This window comes from Polyodon spathula, chromosome 9, assembly GCF_017654505.1.
Source record: "Polyodon spathula isolate WHYD16114869_AA chromosome 9, ASM1765450v1, whole genome shotgun sequence".
NCBI lineage: Eukaryota > Metazoa > Chordata > Actinopteri > Acipenseriformes > Polyodontidae > Polyodon > Polyodon spathula.
Window position 1 is genome coordinate 28,639,384 of NC_054542.1, and position 20,944 is coordinate 28,660,327.

Consider the following 20,944-nt stretch of genomic DNA (forward strand, 5'->3'; position numbering starts at 1 on the left):
ATAATAATAATAATAATAATAATAATAATAATAATAATAATAATAACACAGTGTGTCCCACCCCACATGGAACAGTGGGAGTGATTACCAAAACATATAGTATTCACTTTAAGTTTTATGTTTCCTTCGAAAATTGGGTAAACCACCGACACATTGACACCAAGATGCCAGCACATAAATGAGATGTGTATTCACTCTACGGTAAGTCCTGGAGATGAATGTCATTGCTTGACGGACATCACTGTGAGAAAACCTCACGTATGCCGACATTAAAAAGACTCATCTGAGCGTTCATAGATTATATCATTTCAAAACTGGGAAACTTCTTGACTTTGATACCCTGTAAATTTCCCCACAGATCAGAATTTTTTTTATGGTACAAAAAAAAAAAAAAAAAAAAAAAAAAAAAAAAAAAAAAAAAAACATTCCTCTATGAACCATTGTGTTAGTTATTCTAGCTGGGGCAGAAAATGTAAGCAAGTGGAAATGTGAACATTATTTAAAGGAAAAGGAGTGCACCAAAGTTTAAAAATGTTTCTTTGAACTGATTAATCAGAGTATGTGCATGAGCCGTTTAATCACTTAATCACATATCTTACAATTCCCATATGATAGAGAATTGTACAAATGTTTTTTGTTTCTTTATTATATGTATTTATTCATATGTATAGAGATCTGATCAATCAATTAACAATCATACATGATAACTATTTAATTTGTTTAAAATACATTCCAAGCTCTTACTGTCAAGTACCTACAGTATTTAGTTGTAATCAATCATGCTTTCCAATACTGCTCTACTGTATACAGGACACTTTAAAACCACAAACTTACATAACTCAATTGCTTGTTTGTCTAGAGACTGGTATTGCTGTAGCTAAGTTCTGGACTGAAAACAGATTCACCTTTAACAAAATAGTTGGCTGTACACAGGTAATACTCGCAGGGAGATTAGTTTGACCCAGGAATCAATCGTTCCGATGCAAGGAAAGATTTTTGAAAATGTCTGTGGGCAGGGAACACAGCCGGCAATATCTCTGAATCAATTTGGCTGCAAAGCGGATCAGCACTTTGACCATCCTGTGGGCTGTTCCACCAAGCGTCGATAAAAATATGTCAGTTGCTATGACAACACAGATCCCCACAGTAGGCTGCTATGGATTAATGGCCCTCACCAATTGTTACTCATGCCAACGTTTACTTTCTTTTTTTACTTCCTCTCTGTTGAATTTTGTCAGCTCATTAACTGGGCAGACTTGTTTTCGTTAATTATTTACATTACAATAAGTTGTATACCGATACCAACAAATACAGCAAAGCATTCTCTAACCAGTCAAAGGTTAGATTCCCTTTCTGCTGGAGCTATAGATAGGGAGGCTTCTTCTAGTGCTGGAGGTCATTCCAACCCTTTTCTACTGCTACAGAAATATTCAGTTTTACTGACCAGAAAGAAAATCACCACCTGCTGTACTAAAGATACAGTGCTGTCCTGCCACTGGTACTAAATGCGCAATTAAGTCAAAACTGCTGGTGGTATTCTGTAGGGTGCCTGCTAATGGGTTATCATACAAAAAAGTAGCTGAACGCTCTGTATATTACAACCTCAGAAAAATAAAACTTGCTTAATGATTTGAATGGGAATTTTGAAAATACACAAGGATGCCATACAGATGATAGACCTGTATATTTTTTTCCCCACTATAAAACAAAAAGAAAAAGATTCAAAGTTAAATATAAGCAGGGAATACTCACTAAATAAGTACATCATTAAAGTCCCGGATGATCTGATTCTTATAAGCATATGATTCTTATAAGCAGAAACAATATGATTACAGTTAGCAAAAGCGTGCCTCGGCGCATCAGTAATTTAAATACAGTAAACAAATGTCAATGATGCTCAATCACTGAGGACAATACATCAAAACAAATCCTTGTGGTTAAGTAGCTTATTATTTGATCATGCTTATGTTTACTCAAGGCTGCAGAATTTTACTACAGTATCCTTGGGAAACGATCATCTCGTGAGGGTGTCCAGTAACTGCCCTGTGGTGTTACATGAAATGGCCTTTGAATTAAAATGACATCACAGTACAGCATTTTATTGTCAGGACTACCATTGCATTTAAGCATCTGTGGCTTGTTTTTTTTCAGTTGCGATGCAAATCTACGCAATTCTCTCCCTCTACATGCATACCACAAGGTAACAGTGCTGTACTCGGTATGTATTCAATAAATGTGTATTCACTTTATTAAAACAAATTTTCACTAACGGAACAAAAAAAAAAAAAAAATCCTTTACAATTTTAGTCCGCAGAAATCGTCTTTTTTTTCCTGCCATGTTGACTCACTCGTAAACCACACAACTTGCTTTTTATCTACTGGGAGTCGCTGCAGACCAGGGATTATATACACTGTATACATGCTGTGTACGTGCCTAATCACGCGAGATGTGATCAAATTCAAAAACAGCTTTATTGGCTGTATACGTCACTGCACTTGATACAGCATCATATTACATGTAGTCAGTTTGCCCTGAAATGATTCTTACAAGCGGATTGTTTGATTCTTTCTTATAAGCTGATTATTTTAGCATGGTTAGTATAGGAATGATTTTGTCCCAGTGGGATTCTTATATCAGTAATTCTTATAAACAGAGTGCACTGTATTTTAATATTTCTCACATGTTTATTTTTACACACACACAACAAAACAACAAAAAACTTCTCTTTGGGCCACTGTTAAAAACCAGGCTTAGTATGGGTTTCCTACCAAGATGCTGTATTTTTTAATGGGTGAATATATAAATGTTAATAAATATTACATTTTACTTGAAGCATTAAGTCAGATCATCCCATCTCTTGACAGACACATAACTGTAACAGAGAGTCAAAGAGCTATTGAATAAATGGAAATATTGATGGATGTAAAATCTCATGTTGGCAACTGGGGATGGGAGATTAGGATTTACAGTAAAGATTTCAACTCTACACATTGTCTCAAATGATTCCTCCAGAGAACCACAGCAATATGACCATTCCAAGCTTATGATGTTTGTTGTGCAGTGATTTTAAATAAAAGGTTAATTAGAAGTTAGCGTTCTTTTTTCCTTTATGCATCTGTAAGTATAAATATTTATTGTGATTCCGAACTCCATTGTAGATTTCAACAAAGATATATTAATCAATACAGTCGAACAGTTGGGTGTTCCATTTTCCCTTAGCACAGGTCATAACACAAATCAACAAGACAATACAATGTTGGTATTTAATACAGCTTCTCTTCTTCATCAGCTTCATCACCCCTTATTCCTTAACTTATCAAAGCCTGTTTGATGTTCCACTCAGGAAACCCTGATGTTACAAAAATAAGGAAGGAGATTGTTTAAGCTTTAGAAGGTTTTAGCCCCCCGTAGTGTTCTCTCTGAAAAAGTATAGGGTCCCCTTTTAAATTGTCATTTAGTGCACTTTAAAGCTTTACATCTGTCTTTTAACTAAACTAAATGAAACCCAAATACTAACAACTCTAAAACTAAACAGTTAATCTCTTAAACTATAATTTCTTAAAGTGCATGTTTCTTCAACATGCAGTTTAAATGGAACATGTCATTAAATCTACATTTTCAATACAAAAAACTATCAGGGCTGCTTAGGGTCCTCATTTCGAAAACTGAGACCCCGATGTGCTGATGGCTTCCATCTGTCACAAGATAAGTGCCTTGATTTTTCAACAAACTTATCATAAACCCCTAGCTTTCAATAGACGTTTAAGATTGCATTTTTGTTTAACCGATAAACGATCAGTTTTATAGCAATATTTTTTACCCTTTCACGTACTGTGCGCTTAGTACACTGTTGGCTCAGATTGTCACTGCTCTGTCTTGTGGCCTCTGCTGTGTATATGAAAATTCACAGAAGAAACATAAAAAGTACCTTGTAATGGTAATGGTTACAACATATGTTTGCTAACCACATCACACAAGCCAGCTTAAACCATTGCCTGCTCATGTGGCTTCTGATATTATCGTCACTGTCTCTCACAACTAAGACCTTAAGATCGCTTTCTCGATGTCTGGGACAGCTGGCAATTTATAGCTAAAGGGAAACTTGACAGTCTGAAAGATCAAGGGGAACAGAGGCCTCAGGGAATTGCTAAAGGGACTTCTGACGTGGTTGTCGGATTTAGTTCCAGTCCTGACTGGTTGTGAGTGAAAGGCATTGCTTCTGAATGGCTACTTGGCCCATCCAGGTGGGTAAAGAGGGCTATGTTTTCAGCTGAATCCTTGGTGGACCAAATATCCAAATGACAAAACTGTCAATGTCGTTGAAGGATGCTGTATAGGCATGGAGAAGGGGCAGAATAAATCCACGCTCCTGGCCATGTGATTAGAAACAATTAGATTAGATTAAAGAGGCTGAAGCAAGAAAAATAAATCCATACCCCAATCAGCTATTATTTATTGTGTTGTCAAATACTGTATTCAAACTTATGAGAAGCATATAAAATATCATAAATGCAGTATGTGGCACAGTAGTGATGGAGCTTCTGTTTTCCCTTCTCTAAGAAAGAGATTCTACACACATAATCATTTTGTCAAGTCATTTTGCCCCACTACCGTTAAATCCTTCAGACATTTGCAGTTCACATTCTAATCTCTTTCACTTTGGTGACCCTAAACCCAATTCATTTAACCAGTATTACCAATGCTTGGCATAAAGGTTATTGTCCTTATACTTCTGGAAAAACAGTCCTGAGTACTAAGCTTAGACAAGTGCTTTTTAATAAGTGACAACCACAGTCTCGTCAAAAAACATGAGAACTGAAGGTTCAGCAGGCATCCTCCAATCCCACAACCAATCCAGCTTTGTCTTTTACACCTAGGAACTCGAGACCAGATGCCAGTGAGCTTCTGGCTTCTGGAGAAGAAAGACCAGCCCTGAAGGTGACTATCTGAGCTCACTAGGCGCCTGGCTAGCAAGGCTTGCTGTAGCACGAGGAGGAGAAACAGGTTTTGCCTTCCTAAAACACAGGAGTGCCAGAGCCAATGCAACAGTCCCTTCAGAATCCCCAGTGAATACCGGTAACTTCACAGTCAACCTGCGCTCCTCTGCCTGTATGACTCCCTGCACATCACGCAGCAGTGCTTTTACCAGGCGAGCCCCTCGGGGACCCCCATCTGTCTGCTGCTTTGACAGTGCTGTTTACGTGTTAAACTGAACTGGACTTAAACAACACAAAGATAAACTTCAGTCCAGTAGAAATTAAAACTACCCACCCCCATAATATTAGAACAAAAATAGGGGTACCATGCTAGCAATCCAGCTGTAAAAGGAGATAACCAAGCTACTCTATAAACACCCCCCATTAGCACTGTACCGTCTGACATAAATGAATTATCAGTATAATAAATGCACTGTTTTCATGGAAGGGACTGCAATCATTATTACCAGTATTTTGGGCAATTGAAAAAGCAATTCTGTGAAATTCTGCTTTAAAAATTAAAGTCTGTTTGCTTCAGACCCTGCCATCCACAGCATTCACCCAAACACCTCTCCAAGTGGAAATCCTATCAGTGTGCCCCAGAAGTGCAGGATGCATCACTGTGCAAACAGCATGCAGTCCTGTAAAAATTACTGTGAACACAAATGGCCACTGTTGTCAGTCACCACACAATGTGTTTGGTATTCCTTAACCCTAGCTCTCCGCTGTGAGCCCCTCAGCAGGACACAGGCCAACCATTTGGTGCAAAAAGCTGATTTACTGTATAACTTGAGTGACAACAAGCAGCAAATGATCCCCAAAACACACATTAGCTTGCAGTTTAACTGAAGGCAATATCTCTTGCGGATAAGTATTTGTTCTATAGAACATCAAATTGTCTTAGAAACACAGAGATATTTAAAGTACAGTAAATGTAAAATATACTGGTTTCCTTTCAAAACATTGTTTTATAAGTTCTGAATATGAACATGGTCACCCAAATGCCCTCCAAAAACACCTCAAGATGTGTTTGTCTGTATTTTGCAATATACAGTAAGCTGATGGAAAGGTGTCTCAGTTAACTTGAAAACACACATACTGTACACATGCCCACATAGGAGTCGATCATCTTTAATTGCAGAGCTTTGTGTTGTTTTTTTAAATTTTGTATTTCATTTATTTTTTTGAACAGAAGACAAAGTGCAAAGAGCCAAATCACAGTATGAAGGGAAATGCGACAGTAAGTGCTGTGTGTCATCTGCCTACAGCTTATAAAGGAAATCTATCTCCTTGACAGCCTATGCAAACACAACGATTTACTGCCTGACGATTTTCTGCTGACTGTCAGCTAACTATAGCACCGCTTTCATTATCAGGATAGTGTGAAATGGATACTGATGGCAGGGATAGTGATTTTATGCCAAGAGCACATTTTGACCCTTCGATTTCCAAAGTGATTGAAATTATGCATGCCCAAATTCCACAATGAGTTACTAATTGTCTTCTCCTCGGCTCTAAACCGGCAGTCCCCAAGATTCTGACCTCTTGACATAGAGTGAACAGTTGTAGCCCCTGTGAAGAAAGTCATCTTGTCAAAAGAGGTCAAAGAAATTGGCAAAAAGGATGACTGATCCTTCTTTAAGTTACCAGTTATTGGATTATACCTGGAAAGAGTGCTATTGACCACACCCAACAATATTTGTAATATTAACAGTTGGGCAGCTGGCAGAAGAAACCCATAACCAGCAATATGTAAAAACCTCCTCCCATTTGTGAATGTGGAATATCTTTGCGGTTTCAGGGCAAATTCTATTTATTTTTTTTTTTTTTTTTTATGTTTTACATGAACATCAACAGTGATCCTGTAACCTGACTTTTTTATTTTTTTTTAGCTATTCATCGGTATTCTGTTTTAAAGACATGGATAAATAGATATTTCATGACACTATAAGCCGCTAGAGGAAAAAAAAAATCTTGAATGTTGATCTTTTTACTGGCAGCCTAGAGATACCAAAATACAGGGAGGACCCATCTCCAGCTTCTTTACTCTGCGCCAGCAGCTGAAAGTGTAAAATTAAAAGGCTTGTATGAACAAAACAATCAATGCTTGAAGAGACTGAATCAATAAAATACAATGAGGTGTTAGAAATAATTTCAAAGTGACACAACTTTTGATTCTATGCATGAGAATAAGGTACAGAAAGTCACAAAATCTTTCATTTCAATTTTTTATTGTTTCATCAGGATAAGAACCCATTGTTTTGCATCTAATTTGTAAAATGGTTAACTGAGATGCTTGAGCAGTGGATCTTATTTATTTATTTATTTTCACTCCAAGCACTGGATTCAACCCCTAGTGCAAGGACAAGTCAAGACGTCTCAGAAAAGAAAAAAAAAAAAAACTACAATAAAAATAGGCAACTTTTGCTTTCCCATTACCACAAAAAAAGAACTTGGAGGCTGAATTATTGTACCAGTATGACAGAGTTGACATTGTTTAATGAGGAGTAACATGGAGATAAAAAAACTTTATTGAACTTGCAAACAGTTTATCGCTGCACCTCATACAGTACAACCCTAATTAAACCAAATTGCTTCTTAATTTGACAGTAAGACAACAAAATCTGGTTTAGATTTCATACATTTATCTAACCCAATACTTTCTACTTATTTTGTTAAAACTCAATTTGCTTTTAATTATCATTTCTGGTCAGCCCCAAAATCTACTGGTTTAACCTTAATACATAGATAACTGGATAGCTTTCTCCCAAAATGATAGCTTTTCTGTGTGTGTGTGTGTGTGTGTGTGTGTGTGTTACAAATGCAAAATTAACAAAATAAATTCAGTCAATTCAACAACTGAAGGGTAAAATTGTATTTAACTATAGTAGTCAATGTTTAAAGAGTTACTTCATATTATCTACAGCTACTTAATTATTCATTTTTATACCTGTTCAGTAATCCTGTGTGTTTGAATTAGTGTTGCAATGAAGCTGATGAAGTGCACTGGTGTCCGGGCAACACAAATATGCTTCCCCACTGCTACTTTGCACATCTTTTCTGAAACAATCTTTTCCTGGAACAGTTTGTATGCTTGGTTAATAATGATCTAATCAGAAACAGAAATGGATAATTATCCAAAAAGAACAGAATAAAACTGGTAAGGTATAAAATAATACAAAAAACAAATACAGTAAATAAATTAATCATTCAATAACCATTTGGTGGAAGAACTGTGGTGTTCAGTACTGTTGTAAAAATTACCACCATACACACCTCGATCATAATTAGTGCTGGGACAAACATCTGAATATTTCGAACAAAAAAAAAATATATATATATATATATTATTTAGTTGTCGCCAGTGGTTTTTACACAGACTTTCTCCCCAATTTGGAGTGCCCAATTATTCTTTTTATCCCGGTTGACCGCTGCAACCCCCCGGCGACTCGGGGAAACGGCGGCTGACACACGAGTCCTCCGAAACGCGTTACTGCCAAGCCGCCATTTTTCACACAGCGAAACCACCAGACCTATAGTGCCAGAGGACAACACAGATCTGAATGGCTCCACTGCAGACCTGCAGGCGCCCTATCAGGCACAGGGGTCGCTGATGCGCGGTGAACCGTAGATTGTCCTGCGAACCTAAGCCCTCCCTACCTGAGCTGTTTGTGCCAATTGTGCGCCGCCCCCTAGGAACCCCCGGTCACGGTTGGCAGTGACATAGCCTGAATTTAAACCTGCGATCTTCAGGCTATAGGGAGCATCCTGCACTCCATGTGGAGTGCCTGGATGCGCCATTCGGGAGCCCCAATGAACGAATATTTTTTGACATTTATTCAGATACAAAAATCAGATGTTCATATTCGTTACAAAATGACAAAAATACCTTGCACTTATTTACCACCTCACCAGAAGCTGCATGACAGTTTAAAAAATGCAAATGAAAAAGAGCTCTGCGTGATATGTGAGATTTAATATACTTAAAAAAAATTTAAAAAACACAGATCAACACAGCAGTTCAAACCTCTGTTTAAAAGTGGCCTCTATAGAAAGCCATTTGGATCAAAAAAAGCATCGAGTCAGAATCTCATGGTACAGAATAAAAGGCAAGGACGTAATTCTGAAACGCCTCGCTCAAATATTGCCCGACTTGCTGGAAATGTTGTGAAGTGATTTTTTATATAGACTGTATATATTTTTTGTTGCGACTATTTTGTGGAAAGCAATAAACTATTTAAAACTGATTTTTTTTTTCCCCTTCACTGTTTACTGCGAAAAAACGGAAATGGCAAGGAATGAAAAAAGTAACAAATAAATAAAATGTGTAGTCAACTTTATGTACTATTGTGACAGAGATCGAATGATTCTGATTCTTGGTGTTAGATCTCCCTCCCGATCTGTGAGGGTACTATGTAAAAGGAATGGAGTACCCTTAACTAAATGGCACAACAATTCATTCCTTAGGGTAGTTGGAAGTCGGTCATTTAGGAAGGGGGCTGAGTTACGGTACCCAAGCTCAATGACTCGGACGGGAGACGGCGTGGCATCCGAGGATTGGAGGAGCTGATGCGCTTGTTAACCTAGGGGTCACGAGCGCTGGTATAAATAGGGGGCGTAGTGAAAGTGATCTTTTCCTTTGTATATGATTAGCAAAAACAACCTAGAAGGAGTACCATGCATTTGTGAAAGCAACCACGAGTGTTTGTTAGTTTGTCTTGTAGTGCTGTTTGTTTGTATTGTCCGTTTCAAGATTACTAACACCACCCGGAGCTGCAGCCGCAGGCCAGCATCAAACCCGGATATCACCACTCACTTTTCACTGAGGAACTGTCTTTGCACCATGAGCACTTAATTCACGCACTGTAGGAACTGTGTCAGTGTTTGTGTTTTGTGTGGGTGAGAAAGGACTGGACTGGGATTTAATAAACAGAACTGACACACGCCGATGTACCACTTCCATCATTATTCTTTACAGGTTTTCGCCATAAGGCTCTGAACATTACACTCATTAATGAGCACCCTTGAACCTGTGAATCATTGTCTGCGAGTGACTAATCCGCTCTGCACTGCACTCACCTGCATGTACTCACCACTTTGCCACAACTATTTATTCCAGGAATAAACAAAACAATGTTTAACTTTAACTGCTATTTGGCAGTTTTATAGTTAATTAACTGGGGTAAAGTAAAACCTTGTGACAGAATGACTCTTGGTGATAACTCCCCCTCCTGACCTGTGAGGGTGCTGTGTAAAGGGAAGAGAGTGACTTGGACTGGATGGCTAGACAATTCATTCCCAGGGTTAGAAGGAAGTTGGTCATCTAAAAAGGGGGCGGAGCTACAATACAATATACCCGGAAGGGAAGTGACGTGGCAGCCGCAGATTGGAGGAGCGGTTGCACAAGTTAACCAAGGGGTCATGATCGACTGTACAAAAGGGGGTGTTGCGAAGTGATCTATTCCTTTGTATGGTTATGCTGAACCGGGAAGAAAACATGTGTTGTTATCGTTAGTGTTGTTTGTTTTTGTCATGTCTAAAATTACTGTTTGTTATTATTAGACAGCTGAACGCAAGTTTCATGTTCGGATGAGCGAATATCCGAACATGAAAATCCCATGTTCGTCCCAGCACTAATCACAATACATAATATTATGCTGTGCTTTTTCACAAAAGTTTAATAGATGAACGATTACTTGTTTCACTAACATTCAATACCAACCAAATAGTTTTTTCTGTATTTAAAAAACCTACAGAAAGTACGTAGATTTAATATTAACTTTACAAAATTCAACCTAGAATCTTTTTATATAGAACTATGTTTACTGAATTTTCCCAATAACTATCAAAACATTTTGGTGTCTTTGTTCACATCACCGAAAGGTAAAGAATAACCCCCAGTCCATGAAAAGCAGGCAGACTGGTCAGAGTATTAAAATGAAAAGGTGGCTGTAAGCCACAGAAAGCTTGTTTCCGTTCTTAGTTCTGCCACAGATAGAGTGACCTTACATAGTACAACACATTAAAATACAATTTACATTTCTTCAGAGCCTTGAAAATGCCGTGCATGGTCCCAGCAGATCAGGACAGGCATTATATTCAATGAATCCCTCTTTTGCAAAAGGAGCTTATCTTTGAACAGAACAAGCCCTGTTTTTCCAGGTAGTCCTACAAAAAAAACATGCTAACAGATTTTCAATGTGATGCCTATCTATGCAAAAGGTGAAAAGTAATTTTTTAGTAAGAGAAATTAAATATTTATTGCTCGGATCTCCAGTAGGAAGTGAGTAGTCAAAAAGGTACAGTACGTGGGTTGTTATTTAAGGCAAAAAGACAAAAGATCTATACAGTATAGTGTTGTCCATTGCTATCACAGCTAGTGCAATACACAATTACAAATACACTACAGCAGCTTATTGTGATATTGATGGAACCGTTTTGAAAAAACAAAAACAAATTAAAAAAAGAGAATGTGAAGCTTTATTAGAATAAAAATTCCACATTATCTAATACAAACACACTTACACTTCCATATTTGCTTGGTTTAATGAATTTATTTCCCCAAACAGAGATATAGTAGTTAATTGGGCCCTTAATATTAATATATTAGACACACATGCAGCACCCACACAGCAACGAAAAATGTTATTCAACGCTAGCTCTTTCAAAATTATGTATAGTAACACAATACTACCCTTCAAGAAAAGGTACTGTATACAACCTGCATGGAGGCCTACATAAGGTTTTATGATACCCTTTTATTAATGACCTAAATTATGTTTGATACTACTCACAAATACAAAACAGCACTCTTCTAGAGACACTAGTTTGCCTTCATTCAGCTCTTGAACCAGCTAATGGGAAATACTGAGGAAGGAGCTAGGGGAGTGTTCAGAGAGCACAGCCTGGATTAATGTAGCCTGTCGTTAAATTAAATGTGTTGTTCATAAAAGCAACTAGAGCTGTTAATGCCATTAGGGCACATTAATTTAATACTGTACACTCAATGGAAAGTGTACGTCCTCAATGGACTGCTAGATAAACAACAACACGTACAGTAGGCTGTTTCAACATCATAACAACTAATAATAGCAACGACAAGGAAAAATAAAAATCTTTTATAATAGGGCCTACTGTCTCAGAATTGGTTCAGAATAAAACCTGCAAGTGGGTACCATTTAAATGAAGTATAATTTTGTGCATTTAATTATATTGTTGTGTTCAGTTTTTAGTTTCATTATTTCACATTATACACATCCAGAATAGCCTAAACTGGCTTATCTATTGGACAAAACTGGAGTACAAGGAGCTGGCCTGAATTATTTCATTAAAAGGACATTCAGAAAGTGGCAGGATTCCTCAATTACTCTCAATCCCCATGTGCAAAAACCTTTCAAGATGGGCTCCCTCTGACAAGTGTCCATTTACAAAACCTGTCTGTCTCTTAGAAATCCCCCTGCAAAAACCCCATGAAATAAAGCTGCCCTCTATCATGCTGGGTACTGTGTGGTTAAGGGAGGAATTCCTTGAAGACTTGGCTTCAACGTGTACCATGCACAGCTTTGTGAGTTCTCACTCTAGCCGGATGATTGACAGTTACTATTTCTTCTTTTTACTGATAGGATCTACAAACCTTAATGCCTGCTCTGGCGAGGAACCTGTATATTCTCTGCATCATCCACTTACTGTTTTGTCCTACCGTATAACCTGCTTGTTAAAGGTATAGCTTTAATGTGTGCTGCACTCAGTTACAGCACTTTGTATAGTAGTTACAGGATGGGGGTTTTCCTTACACAGCTAAAACATTATGCTCATTGATCTATTAACAGTCCATGGGTGGGTGTTATTTGTGTTTTATGTTAACTGCTTATAACAGTATGCAACTGTGCACGTTTCATTTCTCCACAATTATAAAGGCGTCCACACATTTTAAATTAATCCAGGAAGTCGTTCACATCCAGCTAGAAAATGTATAACATTACATGCGCTGCAAACTAATACATCTTGTTTAAGAAGATGAAAAACCTTGCTAATAATTATTTAGGAAATAACAGTAATTAGCAGACGTTATACAATAATGTAAACTTCATTGAGAACCCTGGAGTAGTTATATTCTACCACACATGTAAGAATCTCTCTAGAAACTCCCAGTCTCAGACCAAACTACTAGTTAGTGGTATTGGCCATTATAATTACACAAGGGTGCAGCACACAATTTGTTGAGCACTGTGCGCTGCCCAGGGTGGGGGGGGAGTTTAGGTCAGCCAGGGTGTCATCGGCGCACCACCGACCCCTGTAGCCTGGCCGGGTGCCTACGGGCTTGCCCGTAAGCTGCCCATAGCTGTGTTGTCCTCCGACGCTGTGGCTCTGAGGTGGCTGCATGGTGAGTCTGCAGTGTGAAAAGAAGCGGTTGGCTGACGGCACACTCTTCGGAGGACAGGGTGTGTTCATCTTCACCCTCCCGAGTCAGTGCGGGGATGGTAGCAGTAAGCTGAGCCTAAAAATAATTGGATATTCTAAATTGGGAGAAAATAATTTTAAAAAATTGGCGACAAAAATGGTGTAAATGCAGTTATTCGTGAACAAGGTGCAGGGTTTAATGCTGGCCTTTAGCGACAGCTCCGGATCGTGTTAGCCATCTAATAACAAACAAACAGTTTTTATACATACCAAACAAACAAAACACTCATGATTACAATACAGGTCTCCTTCCAGCTTAGCATTTAACCATAACAAGGAACAGATCACTTCATTACGCCCCCTTCTGTACCATCAATCATGACCCTCTGGTTAACTAGTGCAACCATCCCTCCAATCTGTGGCTGCCATGTCGTTTCCCTTTTTTAGTGTATCATAGCTCCGCCCCCTTTCTAGATGACTGACTTCCATCTAATCCTGGGAATTAATTGTCTGGCCATCCAGTCCAGGGCACTCTGTTCCCTTACAATGCGCCTTCACAGGTCGGGAGGGAGATTTAAATCACCAAGAACTATTCTGTCTGTCACACACCTTGAAAGCTTTACCAGCTGATAAAATACCAATGTACTGTTACAATCTCACTCTTGAATCCTGTCAGCAGAGGGCTAGATGGAGCTGTAACGTAAAGGCAGGATTGTTGTCAAACAGATTTACATGACTGTACTAAATATAGATGACACAAGATGCTGAGTTGCCTTTCCTCCTGATATTCCAGATAAACAAATCAACTGAGTGACTCCATCCGGCAGGGCAGGATTCCCTCTCTTCATCTAACACTCCTGCACACACAGACAAATTGCTTTTTCCTGATTTTACATTCGAGGCAGAAGTCCAGTGACAAGCTAAAAGTGTCAACCAGGACCTTTACCATGTTGTACTGGAAACAATTTTAAACAAATAGCCCTACTGTACTTCTGATCAACTTGATTTGTGGTCCTACTTTCCCACAATGGATGGTATGTGTGGACCACATTTTACAGTATGCTGCAGTTTGTATAAATGAGGTGTGGAAATTAGGAATTATTACTTTGTTGTCATTCTACAGGAAATTATCTATTATTTCACATATTTGATTTCCCACCAACAACTGCAAAATAAAATGCAGCTTTTTATTTTTGTTTACTGTTTAGACCTTTGCAGATTTAAGTCAATACTTACAGTAAACCTCTTTCAGGGTCAAAGGCAGCTGTGAAGGTCAATGTACCCTAAAAAAAAAAAAAACTGCAGCTGTCAAACTTCTGCAAATTGTTAAATTATTTCATATCTATGAGCAAAAATATAATGGGAAAGTGCGGTAATGGTTGCCCTATAGCAACCTGGGGGTACTCGAACGCTCCTCAGGAGGTACGAGAAAAATCCTGTAATGGCGGACAACTGATTTATTTATTTATTTATTTATTTACCACATTGTAGAACTTTGCAATTTAGCAATCGAATTAACAATGTTGAGTCTCCTTTCAAATAAAACCACAGCCGTACTGGTGTACGTTTCCTCTCTGTTGGGCGAGGTTAACTATAAACACCCAACTGGCTGCTGACAGTAAGTGAGCGTTGAACGCACACATGGCTAAATTACACATAGCAGGGCGGTGGATCTACAGTCTGTAGTCTAAAAGGAAATATATATAATCATTGTAGGACGTTGCTTATTTTGTATGTGTAGCATTTACTAGGTACATTTGTTTTCTGGAGTTGTAAATTTCTCAACACTGCTGCATTTGTTGGAAGAAATGCGCGACTGTTTTGAGAATTGCTTTCTAATTTTGTTTTAAATTGGAACCCTAGTTTTGTTTTCAAAAGCATAACCTGTTTTTGGACTAGTTTTGCCACTTATTGGTTTGGATTTTGAAATAATTTTACATAGCATTTTTAGTTTTCATTTTATTTTAATTAGTTTAACAGCAGATTTCCATTAACAGTAATTGGCTGAACTCTAGCCCCTCCTCCTTCCCTGTACATTCTGAGCCAGCAAATCGAGTCCTGTTTATTCAATTTTTTTAATGACCCACTTAAATTTTTTTGTAACAAAGTCTTATTCATTCATTTTAAAATACAGAATAACATAACCTTGTCTAAGGGCTGCACTGTTTACTAATCAGGGTGGAATTGTACTGAAATCTGTGATAAAAAGCAGGCACATCTATTACATTGGTAGGGAAGCATTTAAAAAAAAAAAAAAAAAAAAACTGAATTTTTTTTTAACATCGGTAAGTACTTACGCCTAGTAATTAGAAAATACAACTTTTTTCTGTTTTCATAGGTATATTATGACCCTATCTCAGATGGGGGTACGTGGTAGACTAGATTTTTTGGAAAGGGGTATGGGGCCTAAAAAGTTTTAAAACCACTAACCCTACAGCATATGGTTCAAGTAATAAATGTTGATTACAGGTTCCATAGTGCATAAGAGTGGCCCCTGAGTTAATAGCAAATCAATAATCCACATTTTTCGGGATGTTATTACATCGTATGTAAGGCATCTGTTATTGTAAGTGATGTCATTTCACACATTAAGTGGTCAGAACCTCTCTTGCCCCAACTGCACGAGATGATATATCTTACAATAAGAGACACCCAGCACAACATATAACATTACAATAGTTAACCAGAAAGCTGCAAAAGGCATCATACAGTAAAAAAAAAACCCATTTAACAATAATCAAACTATAATTAAGCAAAACTTATTTAAAACAGTTTCCAGCTTTTTGAAACAAGACTAACAGTGGCGCGTTTCAGCGTTTGTTTACATGGCATTAATAAAAAATGAGGCAATGATACGACGCTGTTTCTGGAAAGATTGAATAAACCAATCAGTGTGCCTCAAGACACTCTCGCGATGACAAGTCACTTGACTTAAATACGGACTAAACCATTTGAATTTAAGTTTGATGATGATTAGTTATCAGGTTACAAAACATTACTGTATCAGTTGTGATCAATTCGCTATCAGTGCCAAAAAGGTGCTCTTTTAAGCAAAGTTCCTGTTCCTTTAGGCGGAGCATTTACAATGGGGGAAAAATCGGTTTCACCACAAGGGTGTTCTCTTAAGCAAAGTGTTCTCTTAGGAGGTGTTCCTATACACAGAGACTACTGTATAAACATATCTACTAAGCGTTACTATTAAGATACAGAACCTACAATGTTTCACCCTGTCATTTAAGCTCTACTGCAGCACACTGGAGACTTATGAAAATAAAGTATCCATATATAATGTATAAATTATATATTTAAGTCCTTCATTTCTAGTTCATATATAATGGCACATAAGATTTATAGCAGTATCATTCTGTTTACTGTTGCTTAAAACATATTAAATGTAAATTGCTCTAGTTTTGTATGTGCATGTTTTTTTTTTTTTTTTTTTTTTTTTTTAACATCTCAGTAACAGCAAACAAACAGCTGTCAGAACTAGGCCACTTTGTAAAATAATTTAAGAAATTGCCAGTGTAGTACCTATGGCTTGTTACCTGGTGTGGTCAAAAGCATCCAAAATTGCCGTTTGTTCTCAGATTTATATCTTCCTTAGAACTGTCAGAGACCAACCGCAAATTAAAAGCATTGTTTAGTCATCTCTTTTAATATAATGCACATACTGTACTGCAGCTTGGGTTCTTCCTCTTTTAAGCTAATATACAGTCCTCTGCTGAATTCATAGCAAGCTTATGATCTGCACAGTTCCAACAAGCATGAACATGGGTGCACGTTACAGGAATGTGCAGTGTGACCAATCTGCCTTGTTTCTAGAGACAGAAACAATGATTAATGGTAAATGTCCAACTTGTGAACCCCTTAGGAAAACCCATATTTAAGAAGGCCAATGGTTTTCAATTTGCTGCATAAATCTTTGGTGCCCCAACTAGAGGCACATATAATTAGCTGTTTCTGACAGCAAGAACTTACTGTATATGGATCCTTTTTCTTTAATATGTTTTTTTTATTTAATAAATATATTTTTTAGGGTGAGTCTGCATTACTTTAGAGATTGGTAATTTATCATTGTTTTGTCAGAATATTGAAAGGACAAAACACTAAAATGTGATTTAATTTCCAATAGCCTCTAGCTCACGAATGAACAAATTACTACTGAATGACACAAACATATGGTTTTTTGTTTATTATTCTGTTTGTGCTTGCAGTATAACAATATCTCGCTCTATACTATGTGTTGCAGTTGCAACTCCATTGTATCTAACACATTGCAGCTCTGCTTGTAGAACACATCTACTCTAGCATTTAAATCTAAACCTTTTTGAGACCAAGTCTTCTACTTGTGCTTGGAAAATTAAAATGTTCAATGTTGTTACCAAAGACCTTGGTTTTCCAAGAGGTTTTGGAAGCTACAGTAGCTTACAGCCTTTGATTTGGAGTCCTGCTGTGGGAGTCACCTATGCTGTGTGCAAGACACTGATGAAGATGAATGAAACTGGTGGTGCTAAAAATGGAAAAGGTCAGGGAACACTCTTTCAGACTGACGTCAAGAATGAAAAGGTGTGCTTCTTGAGAGATAAAACGAGGACCCAGTAGGGAGTTGGCTAATGAAATGGCAAGAATGACTAAGCGTTTCTTTCAGACTGGAAATCTACTGCAGATGGGTCAGAATGTAGCATTACTTGTGACAGAAACGTGCAAGACAGGATGCGATTTCACTAGTGGTTCATGAATGTATTAAGATACCTGCTTTACACTACACTGTATATCGAATGGTAAAAGAGGCAAGTGTAAGTCTTGTATTGTGATACAAGACAAAAAGCACTACATAGCTCACTGTAGTTCACCAAATGGTTAAATACATCATTAAATGACCATTTGATCTTATTATGCATAACCCATCAAAACCACCAATATTGTATCATGATCTGCATACCATACAGTTGTAGGATATTATCATTACAGCCCTACATTTCACTGCCATTCACAAAGCCATTATTGAAGACTAGATCAGAGATGGGCAGACAGATAACTAACGATGGAGAAACTTTGTAATCTAAAGCAAATCAACTCTGGGAATATTGTAAGTTGAATGGTACTGAAGTTTGAATGGTTTGCAAATATTAAGTAAAATGCTACTGAAATGTCCAGAAGGTTTATTTTTCTTATATGATTCCCATAAATCAAACTTGACCTAGAGAATCATAGAAACCATCTTGGGCCCACAGGTCAAAGTGAAGAGTGTTGTTAGATTTTACCCATGGAGTTCCCTTAATAGGGAAAACGTGACACTGAATATGAATCGGTATCTGATTTAATGAGCGATTAGCAGTGTAGTAGCACTGGAAGCCACAGCAGGTTATATATTATGGCTTAATATTTATAATACTTATAAACCCCCCATTAAGTATTCTTTTATGTAAATCACTGGAAACATTGTTGGGGAAAACCAGAATTTCTTCAATTAATTTCTGTCAGTTTTGAAAATATAACAGTTAATCAATTAGGTCCGATTGTATTGATAGGTGCTGGATCCATGAAAGGCCTTGGGTGTCCCTGGTTTAAGCAGTTTGCACATCACTTATTCTAGAATAAATCTGCCATCACCTGCTAATAGACGGAATTACCACTGGAATCTGATTCTTTTTAAAAGGGGAACATAACTCATTACCAGTTTATTAAACAGCTTGTTTCACGAGTTTCTTGTAAATACAGCCTATGCAATGTCTGTGGCACACAATACTTCAATATACCATCTGTAAAAAGTGCTGCGGGAAGAAAAGGTCAAGTTTTTTCTGCTGCTACAGACTGGAACCTGTTACCTTCAGGACTTAGACCCGACATCTCCTGTAGGAATTAAAAAAATAAATAAAAAAAAAATGTTGTTAGTACTTGAATAGGTCTTGTGTACTTTGTGTTTTTATTATTTTTATTTTGAAACCAGTAACCTGCTGCTGTACTTTCTAGGCACCATTATAAACATGCTACCTGAAGCTCATATAGCCTCCCTAAATAAAGAAATGTTATAATTATTACCCGACAGGCATCAGGTCTGGACTATGCAATAGCAAACTAATCATTTTTTTATTTACCAGCTCGACAGGTCACCTGCCATCTAAATTAGATGGTCTCAGCCTGGACTCATCGTTCTTGTAAAAAGCAACAGAGTATTAAAAACAGTAAGCCCTAAGCACTTGCCCCTCCTCCCAACCGGAATAACCTTTAGCCTGTCCCGATCTTGAGAAAAATAGGCCAATCACATACTTTGCAATCACTTCACCACTTCATACAATCAGTGTTTGATTGATAGCTACAGATCTGCGTTCCTCATTCTTAAACAGTCAAGCCTGCTGTCTCCAGGCACCCATCTGTCACAGGCTTGTCACGAGGACAGTCTGTCATGAACTTGGCTCTTACTGCAGACCTCGCTCGAAGAGGCCCTGCTTTACCAACCAGACAGGTGACCACAGATTCTGCACTGCAGTTAAGCAATGATGGCCAATCCATAATGGCCATGCTGATGAGCACTGTGTCACTTGGGTATCTTATCTCACCAGTCTCAATATAATACACAGTTTAGTATACAGTACATCAATTAAGTTCTTTGCACTTTGATCATGGAAAAACATTAAACTGAAACGTAGGCCCTAGTACCTTGATATCAACGAAGGAGTGTAAACGCCATTAGATGTCCCTGCTTCTCGGCTTATGAATTGTGTTTAACTACTGTAATATGAGAGAATGGAGTGTTTATTACATAAAACAATTCATTTGTTTTTTTTCTGGATTCTTCACTAAATAAAGTTAAATAGCTATAAACCATATTTATACAAACACTATTACAATCAAAACATAGCTATGTTGTATATTTAGTATTTAAGAGCTCAAGACACATTCTCATACATTGATGAAAACTGCTACAGTGTGAAACTTTAACAAAGTCCTTTAAATCACCAGTGTAATATTACTGTACATACTATCATGGATACAGGTAGAATAGCCAAAGCAGGGGTCTACTGGAATATCAGTTTCTTTAGTGGACAGTAAGGAAGGATCTGGAATTATGAAAGTTTGATGTTATAGACCAGACACATATAGTACACATACACACCTTGAGAAGAAGCATGAAAATAAATTACTTGAAGCAATAAAGGTTAGATTAATATATTAGATGCACAGACAGCCACAGAGATATACAGAGGGTGAAGCAGACACACAGATAGCAGAGATGCACAGAAATAAATGGGTAGTATAAAGAGAACAGCTACTGCAGAAACAGTCCTTGGAGCATGTTAAAATATTGCTGGAGTCTGCTATATATTTTGTGAACCCCTGGGGTTGTATGAAATGCTGAACACATCTGGGGAAATATTAAAAAGCACTGCCTTTTATTTCTTTGATATAAACTGAGTGTTATTTTCTTCCATGTGAAAGACAGATTCAGCTTTTTAGAGGAATTGATAGTACTGTGTACTTTTCAAGTAACCTGGAAATAAGCATTTTCAGAGATGAGATAAGGTTATGCAGATCCATTAAAGCAAAGAGGCTGCAAGAGCAAGCT

At 37.6% G+C, this 20,944-nt stretch overlaps 1 protein-coding gene across 1 annotated transcript in view; it reads right to left on the reverse strand.

Moving 5' to 3' along the window:
* Nucleotides 1-20,944, reverse strand: part of LOC121320611 (tetraspanin-7-like) — a 53,643-nt gene that overhangs the window by 22,841 nt on the left and 9,858 nt on the right. The gene's annotated exons all lie outside the window — the stretch shown is intronic.